The sequence below is a fragment of the Mus pahari genome, chromosome 22 (genome assembly GCF_900095145.1).
Source record: "Mus pahari chromosome 22, PAHARI_EIJ_v1.1, whole genome shotgun sequence".
Classification (NCBI taxonomy): Eukaryota; Metazoa; Chordata; class Mammalia; order Rodentia; family Muridae; genus Mus; species Mus pahari.
This window is the reverse complement of record NC_034611.1, coordinates 489960-499840: the sequence shown is the minus strand read 5'-3', so window position 1 is coordinate 499840 and position 9881 is coordinate 489960.

The following is a 9881-nucleotide window of genomic DNA, read 5'->3' as shown; positions in this document are numbered from 1 at the left end:
AAAAACTCAGGTGAAAGCAGATGCTGGTGAGGATGTGGAGAAAAAGGAACACTCCTCCATTGTTGGTGATATTGCAAGCTTGTACAACCACTCGGGAAATCACTTTGGTGGTTCTTCAGAAAGTTGGACATAGTTCTACTTGTAGACACGGAAGTAACTCTCCTGTGCATATACCCAGAAGATGTTATAAGAACATATGCTCCACTACGTTCATAACAGCAATATTTATAATAGCCAGAAACCAGAAGCAACGCAGATGTCCTTCAACAGAGGAATGGATACAGAAAATGTGGTACATTTACACAATGGAGTACTATTCAACTATTAAAAATAATGAATTCATGAAATTCTTAGGCAAATGAATGGAACCAGAAAATATCATCTTGAGTGAGGTAACCCAGTTACAAAAGAACACACATGGTATGCACTCACTTATAAGTGGGTTTTATCCCAGAAAAAAAAAAAAAACTTTTCTTATTTTCTGTGAAGCTGGCTTGTAGTGTTCAACCTACTTTTACTTTCTTCAGTTATTAGCCATCACTAAGATTTCAGAAGTCAGTAGTCTCTTTCATTTTACATATATTTTAAAGGGGATGGATATTCAGATGAGATGATGTCCTAGACTGGAAGAAATAATCTCATGTACAGCATGAAGAAGAAGAGTACAGTCAGATGTGGCATGATGGGAAGAGCTCACTTTGAAACCTGAATGATCTAGCCTAAAGCTCTGGTTCCTGGTATATAAGCACTAAGCATATATAATAGCTTAGGGTCTGAGATTCCAGTCCTTGTCTATGAAATGCAGATGAAATCCTCTTTGGGATACTGTTGTAAAAATCTTTGTGTAGGAATGCAATGTGTTTAATACTTGATAGTTAACTTAAGAAGTAGCCACTATCACTCAGAGAGCATCTGTTAAGCATATTTTAGACTTTTCCACAAGTGTTTTATAACACAATTTCTTTCTTCTTCTAAGACAGTTAAGCTCCATTTCATTTGAAAATAGGAAGTTCTTCTAGGATCTTCTATAAGATCTAATAACTTAATGATTTTAATATTATTTATTCACCTCAGGAAGCCATTTGCCACATGGCTGCTTACTTTCAGACATACAACTAAAGGGATACCAGCTGCTTGCCTTATTTTCAAACAACTACAAAGGAAACAGTAGAATTTTGGCTTCTTGGAATTTTCCTTTGAAAATTTTCACAACTATGTGTGGTTGGAATCTGGCACTTATCTTTTGCTTCCATTCTGGAAATTTATACAGTTCTCTAGCACATGGTTTGGGCCTCATAGCCTTTCAATTCTTGTCTTTCACTTGCATAATTTCCTTCCTGTGTGAAAAAGCCATATAATGTAATATGTCTATAAAGCAAGACTTTTGTAAGACTAATCATCCATGATCAGAATTGACAAGACAAAGACACTTGTGAGCAGTTAGAAATAATTCCTATAATCCCATAGGAGATTATTTCATGTGAATGAAAAAAAAATGACTTTATAGGATGTAATGAAGGTTGAGTGAATGTTGTCCCCATTTACTTTATAACTGTGCCACAAATATATTACACAATTCACAGAGAAAAAAAGTAAAAAGTTTACTAGTTTCTAATTCCAGATGAGTCCTAACAAAGTTTAAGTCCTTTTAAAGTTTACGCCATTAAAGACTTTTAAAACTGGCTTTATAAGACAATCAAGATGATGAATATGGATGTCAGACATCTGTTCCCTGCCCATCAGACTTTTGTCAAGCCCAGGATTATAGCCCTACCAGTGCATCAAGAATAATGGGGATTTGAGGAAGAAGTTAAAAGAAACTTGTGAAATTAAAAGTTTTTTTTTTTGAAGGAAGGATTTAAAATGAAGTTCTATTGCTTTAAATATTTTATTTTTTCCAGTTTTCTTGCTTGTATCACTATCACAGCATTTATCAAACCAGAACCTTAGTTTCTGTCTCTTCATGGACATTTTAGCTTTTAACATCAGAGTTTCATATTTGAACTTTGATCTTCACTGGTTTATTCTTCTCCTTTATCTTGTTTCTACCAGGAAAATATTATATGCCTCCAACTGGATATGTAAATCAAAATTTCAACACTTTTTTGAATCAAAGGTCTCATTTTGTTGGATTTAGTTGATAACTTAATTTATGGGACTTTCTAGGTTTACTGTTGCTATCCATCCATCCATTTATCCATCCATCTGTTTACCTACCTACCTATCCACACATCTAGCATTTGTTGAGTTATTGTTGTTTCCTACATGTACTGGCTAGTTTTGTGTCAACTTGACACAGCTGGAGTTATCACAGAGAAAGGAGCTTTAGTCGGGGAAATGCCTCCATGAGATCCAATTGTAAGGCATTTTCTCAATTAGTGATCAAGCGGGGAGGTCCCCTTGTGGGTAGTGCCATCTCTGGGCTGGTAGTCTTGGGTTTTATAAGAGAGGAGGATGAGCAAGTCAGGTGAAGCAAGCCAGCAAAGAACATCCCTCCATGGCCTCTGTATCAGCTCCTGCTCCCTGACCTGCTTGAGTTCCAGTCCTGACTTCTTTCAGTAATAAAAAGCAATGTGGAAATATAAGCTGAATAAACCCTTTCCTCCCCAACTTGCTTCTTGGTCATGATGTTTGTGCAGGAATAGAAACCCTGACTAAGACACTACATGATGTGTTATATCCAAAATATAGAGAAATGAATTAAAAAGGACAAGACCTATAGAAATTTCTATTATTGTTTGGGTCTAGACAGTTTGTAACAGGGCTTGAGTAAAGGTTAATCTCAGCTCTCAAATTGTTGAGATCTAGATTCTAGGAGATTGGCTTCTAGAGCATACCTGTAGGAGAATATTTTAGTGAAGAAAACTCGTAAGGAAATATTTGCTCACTGTGGGTAGCACAATACCTTAGGCTTGGTTTGGGAACATAATAGTAAGGAGAAAGTGAGCTGAGCTAAGCATTCATTTCCCTTTTCTCCCTACATGCATATAGATACTTTGTGACCAACTGCTCAAAGTTCATGCTGCTTTACTTCTCCATTGTGGTGGAGTATATTTTGAAGTGGAAGCTCAAATGAACAGTCCTTTCCCTTAAAGGTTTTGTCAAGTTTTTTTTTTTTCCCTCAGCAACAGAAAAGTAACTAAGACATTGTATTTTACAAGTTCCTTATCATCTCCACTCATGTTTCCTTGTGTATACAATTTATATGTTAAAAACTGTGCTCTCATTGCAGAGCCTGTTAAGAGATTAAAGAATGAGCACATGCATATTACTTTGAATCCTCAGATTACTCTAAAAATATGCCAGTCCTGTGCATCCCAGACATGTATATTGCTTATCCATGGCAGTTCTTTACCTTTACTCCAGTGTCCGTTTAACATGAGAAAACAAGAGAGACAAGAAATTTTGAAAATAGCAACAACACTATAAAACTCATTAGAGGGTAGGATTATGATGACCTATATCTGTTTGAAGAAATAACGATTTTATGGATTTTAAGACAAGACAGTTATTAAAATTCTAACTCACTTATATTATATCCTGACTTATGTTAAGAATATTGCTTGTTTATTTCACTCTTAAAAAGGGCTTATAGAGATATTTTTGCCAAAAGGAACACAAATACATGGCAAATGGGTATATGAAAGATTCTTAGCAGGGCTGGAGAGGTGGCTCAGCAGTTAAAAGCTTTGACTGCTCTTCCAAAGGTCCTGAGTTCAAATCCCAGCAACCACATGGTGGCTCACAACCATCCGTAATGTGATCTGATGCCCTCTTCTGGGTGTCTGAAGACAGCTACAGTGCATGTATATATAATATTAAAGAAATCTTTAAAAAATAATAGAAAAGAAAGATTCTTAGCATAATTAGTTATCAGGTAAATATGGATAAATTGATATTTTCTTGCCATCATACAACTGTTACAATGAACTATTATAAAATCACAACAAAATAGCAAATATAGCTAAGGATAAGAACAAACAAGAATATGTGTCCATTGTTGTAGAATAGAAGGTGGTATATGGGTGATGAAAAATGTCAGTGAAATTCTTCAGAAAATTGTAATAGGGGGTTTGGACTATACTTGGTAGAATGCTTGCTTACCTACTATGGGTTAAATCTTTGTTACTGTATAAGACTCAGGCAATTATTTAAATATTTTTCTCTTTTTCCAAATACTTATTTGGCTGAAGTCTAAAAAGTTGGGACCAGGGTTAAATTTTTCATATTTAAGATTTTATCACTCAATTGTTTTGTACAGTCATTTACTTCATATAGAATTTTGTGAATACTTCTGTATGATACAGTATCTTAGAATTTTAAAGATGGATGATTTGAAATTGCTATATTTAAGTAACTTTATACATGATAGAAAGGAAAGGCCTGCAAGAATATCTAAAGTGAATGTAATATTTACAAATGCTATTTATTCATCAAAGAAAAAGTATTTTTTATCTGTTGTCTTCCACACATTCTGTGGGATTCAGAGGATAAAATAAAAAAAGAAAGGACTTTATGTGGCCTCAGGATTATAGTGGTCACAGATATTTATCATAGATAAAGGGCCTTGGCTGCAGTCCATTTACTTTTAGAACCAGAAAACAGAAGATATTCCCTCAAGATGTTGATAGCTTAATGAAGAAGGGCCAGAAAATAAGTAAATGCATAAATGCTTAGCATGATGATAGCAGGGCAATACAGAAAAATAGGAAGTATAGCCATTATTCTATTATTTAATAATATATCTGTTTATTCATGACATCTGATATAAAAATGAGGAAAATTTTGTAGCATAGCTAAATTTAATGCTTGCCAAATGACTTGTTATTACACTCTGAGTGTCAGAGTAAAGTGAGAAAGTAGTAGATGAAATAATAGTATTACCAGGGGTGACTCTGTAAAAGAAATGCTATTTACACATGTTCTTCATGAAATACTGGGATTATTCAGCAGAGGAAGATTCCAGATTGAGAAAACAAATCCATGTGGGCTAATATAAAGAGGGCTGGAATGAATGGACATTCAGCACATACTGAAGAGACTTTAATGAACTTGGGAAGAGTGGTAGCGTGATGTGAGTTTGACTTTAGAATGTTCTTTTTCTTTTATTTTTTAAATTTTAAATGAATTAATGAATTTACATTTCAAATGCTGCCCACCTTCTGGTCCTCCCCTCTTGGAGTCCCTGTCCCATCCCATTTGAGAGCCTGGGCCCTGCCCTGGGTATCCTTCAACTCTGACTCATCAAGTCTCTACCAAATTAGGCAAATCCTCCTCTCCTGTGGTCACACAAGGCAGCCATGTTGGGGATCAGGTACGAAAGTCAGGCTACAGCTTTAGGGAGAGCCTCTGTTTTAGTTGTTGAGGATCTGCATGGAGGCTGGACTGAAGCTCTAATGCATAAGTGCCAGTATTCCAGCCTGTGCATGGTCTTTGGTTGGTGGCTCAATCTTTGATAGCTCCCAGGGCTCCAGGTTTGTTGGCTCTATTGGTCTTCCTGTGAGGTTCTTATCTTCTTCAGGGCCTTTAATCCTTCCCTCAACTCTTCCATAAGAGTTCCCAACCTCCATCCAATGTTTGGCTGTGAGTATCTGCATCTGTTTCAGTCAGCTGCTGAGTAGAGACTCTCAGAGGACAATTTTGCTAGGCTCCAGTCTGCAAACATAACAGAATATCAATAGTACAAGCAGTCTGGAAATGAATCTGGTGTTTTCTCAGAATACTGGAAATAGCCCTACCCGAGGATGCATCTATACTGCTCCTGAGCATATACCTGAGAGATGCTCCACCATACCACAAGGGCATGTGATCCACTATGTTCATAGCAGCTTTATTTATAATAGCCAGAAACTGGAAACAACGCAGATGCCTCTCAACCAAAGAATGGATACGGAAAACGTTTGTTTACACAATGGAATACTATTCAGCTATTCAACAAGGACATCATGAATTTTGGAGGCAAATGGATGGAACTAGAAAATATCATCTTGAGTGAGGTAAGCCAGACCCAAAAGGCTATTCATGATATATACGCTGGTAAGTGGTTATTAGCTATAAAGTACAGAATGCCTATGATACACCCCACTTAGAAGGGGTAACAAAATAATTATAGGAGGCAAAAGGAGAGAAGGAACATGGTTGAGGAGAAGATGGAGAGGTAATGGGGGGGGCATGATCAGGTGTGAGGAGTCAGGAGAGAGGTCCGTAGAGCCAGAAAAATGAATGGATATCTGTAGCTGCCATTGAGAGGGAGGGTGGGGGTAATTTCTAGGAGGACCTAGAGAGCTGGGGTGGAGGAGGCTTCCAAGAGACAACACAGGTAAACTTTACAGAGATGCCTAATAGTGGGGACCTGGAACCTGAACAGTCTACCTCCTGAAGCCAGGCAAGACCCCTAGTGCAGGGATAAGGGCACCAAATCCACCCACCAAACTTTTGACCCCAAATTTTTTCTGTCTAAAAGAAATACAGGGTCAAAGATGGAGCAGAGATTGAACGTATAGTCAGCCAATAACTAACCCATCTTGAAAACCATCCATGGGCAAGCACCAATTCCTGATATTGTTAATGGAAGTTATATTTTTCTAACAATCAAAGGGTACCTAGGTGAGTACTAAAAGCACTTTGGTACTTTTAGTGGTTGCTGATATGTGAAGCAGTTTGCAGGCTATTATAATAGTTAATGCTCACCAGGAAACCTAATTAAAATCTATGTGAGATTTATACCAAGTCTCTGAATCATAGCATTCTCTATGCTGTTCTTTTAGAACTCTTTATGCTTTGATTTAGCTAAAACTACTACTTGATAACACCATGATTAGGTGAATCTGACTAAGCTTCTTTGGAGAATGTGAACTCCCACAAGGTGTTAGCTGTGCATTCTTTTTTTGTAGTTGGAGTTCAGTATTGAGCCAGATGTATAACTAGCATTTGGTAAAAGTACTTTGCAATGAAACATGTAGGAAAGAAATAATGAGTTTCTAAAATTTATTTATTATCCATGTAGATGAAGAGGATGGCTGATGAAGCGACTGACGAGACAAAGGTTTAAAGAATGACATTTTATGCTGAAAAGCTTCCATAAGACAGTAGTTAGGTAAAATAATATTGAATAAATAAATACCAAAACACAACTACCAGAATACATTGTGTTTATAAATTTAATTGGTACATTTTCTTGGGCTATCTTTTAAGAACAAGATATATGTGTGAGGGATTTTCTAGATTAGGTTAACTGAGATGGGGAGACCCAATCTAAATACAACTCAATGTCCCTTCGTTTTTGTCTTTTCTTGGCCACTTTTCTAGATTAGGTTAACTGAGATGGGAAGACCCAATCTAAATGCAACTCAATGTCCCTTTGTTTTTGTCTTTTCTTGGCCAAATTGAAATAACTATTTATCATTGTAACCATCTCAGATGGATGATTATAAGGACAGAACTGAATGAATGGTTTCTAAAGTGTAAAAGGATATGTTTTAAAATATTTTCCAAATATTTTGTTTTTGCAGTAAATCATATATCAGAATAATAGAAATAAACACAAGAATGTATTATATTTGGAATTTTGCTCGTTACAGTAGCACCAAAAATTTACTAGTGTTTCCCTTTCACTATACTGAAAATTTCCTTGATTTTCTACAGACTCTGTGATGGAAGAACATTCATCTTAATTCTTTTTCAGATGATGGAAATAACATATGTAAAGAAAAATATAGTTGCCTTTAAGGATCTGAGTAACAGATGACACCTCTGTGAAGTAAGAATATAAATTGATAATAGCAATGCTACCTCCATCAAATGGTTTTGACCTCAATTATTCTTGTACTATTACAAGGAAAAAGAATTCATGGAAAATCAATGAAGTGATTGTCTTATTTGACAAAAATCAAGGCTGACATTTCAGTCTGAAGATGTTTTACGGTTAGTACTGATAGGCTGCTTTGAGACACCTACACTTTAGTTCTCTGGCCTGATGGTGGATCGTCTCATTTCTGAGATCATTTGGAGTATTTTATATATAAGCCTTGATGACAAAATAGTGACTCTCTTTAGTACATTTCTCTGAAACTGTGGTTGTCTCTAATATATGACTGAATCTTACAGTCTGTCTAGGTAAATTTAAAAGCAAGAAGGTTATTAATTTTACAAAGGTAATATATTTGTATCAGTTGTCTTTCCTATGCCAGCTAGAGATGCCATTACTAACAGCTTTTTCACAGAGAGTGTTGACAGTCTAAACTAGAATGAAGATAGGTAAAGACACAAATGTATAATAAAACAGGTCATTTGTGCGTTGTTGAATACATAGAGACATTATTTAACCAACCCCTCACCCCCCCCAGAAATCCTTACAAAGCCATAGGACAAGCCATAGTTGCTTACAAGAAACAAAGCCTCATACTTTGTTGGAAAAGAAATTGAAGCAAAAATTTAGCAAAAATTGCAAATTTGTGGGGATGCTGTTGTTTTAAAAAATATTCAAAACTCATTGTTAAGATGTATCAAATATTAGTTATTAATGACTTTAAGCCTATCCAGGGAGATAAAGATCTTATTTGTGGTTAAATTGAGAGTAAAATCAGCAACAATTCCACTTAATGCCCAGTGAGCATGTTGTAAAAGAATAAATTACCAGCTCCAGCTGCTAGTCATGAGATTTCTTTTAAATGAAAATCTCCAAGGTCATACATAGAGGTAAAGTTAGAAGAGAATTAAAGTCTGCCAGTTCCTAAGACATGATACAAGTGTTTGCTTCTAATAGAAGTAAGAAAAAAAAAAAAAAAAAAAAAAAAAAACAAGAGCAGATCAAAAGCAAAAATTTTGGCTCAGTACATGAGCAAAATCTTAGGGACTTTCTATCTTTATAGCTAAATTACTTAGTTTCTTTTCTAGCTGCAGTGTTGAAAATTAAATGCAAAATTTGGAAGTACAAACTGTCCAACATTTAGAGCTCACATGCAAAAAATTTGCCAGGACAACCATGTAAACCTAGATTGGGATTTAGAAGGGATAAAAAGGAGATTTCACATAGTATACTGGAACGAAGACCATCTTGAGTCAGGGCTTTCATAGGCCTCCCTCACCAGCTGTTGTCATCACCAACTTTGTGTCTAGTAATGCCAATTCACGATTGATGTGAGAATGATCATGTCATGTTTTTGTTTAAAAAAAAGAAAGAAAAAAAGAAAAGAAAAGGAAACTTGCCACACAAAAGAAGTCAATTCCTCAGTTACATGTGCCTTCTTGTTTGCAAAATCATCACTAGACCTGGGATAAAGAACATAGAAGAACCAAATTTAAAGTTCAATCGAGAAGATAATTTTACCCCAAACTAATGGAAAGAACTAGAATAATCTCTTTTAGCTAAACCTTGAAAACGTTATGTGGAAAGACTTCTGAGGTACGAAGAAAGAAGAACTCTATATCTGTTTGAATTTTTCAGTCTGTTCAATAGATGTGTTTTATTGGCTGGATGGGTATAACCTGGATCAAAATGTAGTTTATTTTAAATAAAGTTTGTGTGACCAAAATTCCTTGGTAGAAGGCATGAAAAAGAGTTCAAAGGTTGTGAATGATAAGATTGCTGGAGTAGATCAAGCATTTGTGATTGGTTCAGTTAAACAGTTGAAAAGATACTCTAGTCACAGAGGTCTTGAGACTGCAGGTGATGAGTACGTGGTCTATATGAAGTTCTCCTATAATATTTTGGATACTGTAAAGAAATAACATAAAAAGAAAGGTTTACTTTGGCTAATAGTTTCAAGAACAACTTCTAGCCTATTTCAGTGGGGAACACATTGCCACAGGAACAGCCCCTTGACAATAGAAGGGTAGAGGATCCTCACAACTTGGTGGATCAGAAAACAGAAATCACAGAC